Here is a 1158-nt window from a genome sequence, read left to right as displayed (position 1 = left end):
AGTGTTGTTAGGAGAAGGAGGGTATGTATCTGTTAATATATATACTATGTCCCAACTGAGTTTGGACCAAGAAAAACTGGAATAACTTTTTATAGAAATGCGAGATAAGAACGAGACTTTCACAGGTTCTTAGTCGCCCAATGCCGCTTCAGGATCTCAGGTTTTGGGTCTCTTAGCCCTTGGGAACCCTGAGAACCGGGGTCTCCCTATAAACCCAATGGCATACCAAAGCTAACCGCAATGACGTTTAATGATGTCATAGTTTACATAAGCACATGTGGTCGAGCGCCCAAACTGATAATTCTTCTTTTAAAATGCTAACAGAGCGAGATCTTCTGATGATGATGGGCTTTATGACGACTAGTTGACTCCAGCAGCTATTGTACTGCTTATCAGGAAGAACAAGACTGGTTCAAGAATAAAACAAGATAGCCAAAATATCGGCCATGTCTCTATGAATATCATTATAATGCGTCATTAGTGACGTAGCTACATTTTTCAAATTCCAATGCAGCTGCTTCCACTTCCGGTCCATTCTCAGTTGGGACATAGTATAATACTGTAATATGTAATTTAAGTACATACTTACCAAATGCTAGTATAAATGGTTCACTACTACCAGCCTCATTACTAAATACAATACTGATATTACACTGTTGATACTGAGGGACTGATATTAATCCTGTTATATCATTCATATTCCTTATTTGGTAAGTTGTACTGCTATCAGTTCCATTACACTGTACAGTAACTGTAACATGATCAGGAGCTTCACCAGTACACTCCAGTATAACCTATGAATTAATAATAATGGTATTAATGAAAGTATTAATAGCATACTTGGGGGATATAGAACTGGACAATAACCACATCTTGTGTATAGTAGAGTATGTCAAGTGATGTGTTCTGTACAGCTCTAGGTACTATGGAAGATTAAAGTGTAACTGCAGTGATTTTTTAGGGTATTTATTTTATGGTTTTAATATGATTGCCTGACCATAATAATGATGTGTTCCAACTCCTATTGTCTAAAAAAATTTATTCACTGAGATATGAGCCTTCAAAAATGCACTTTTGCTTCCTTTCAATATACTTCCTGTCAATGGGTGTGGCTAAACGTGACGTCATAAGAGGCATAGATGCCGATAACTCCATTCC

Source organism: Amphimedon queenslandica, unplaced genomic scaffold (genome assembly GCF_000090795.2).
Source record: "Amphimedon queenslandica unplaced genomic scaffold, v1.1 AMPQUscaffold_12627, whole genome shotgun sequence".
Taxonomy (NCBI): Eukaryota; Metazoa; Porifera; class Demospongiae; order Haplosclerida; family Niphatidae; genus Amphimedon; species Amphimedon queenslandica.
Note: the sequence above shows the minus strand (reverse complement) of the source record.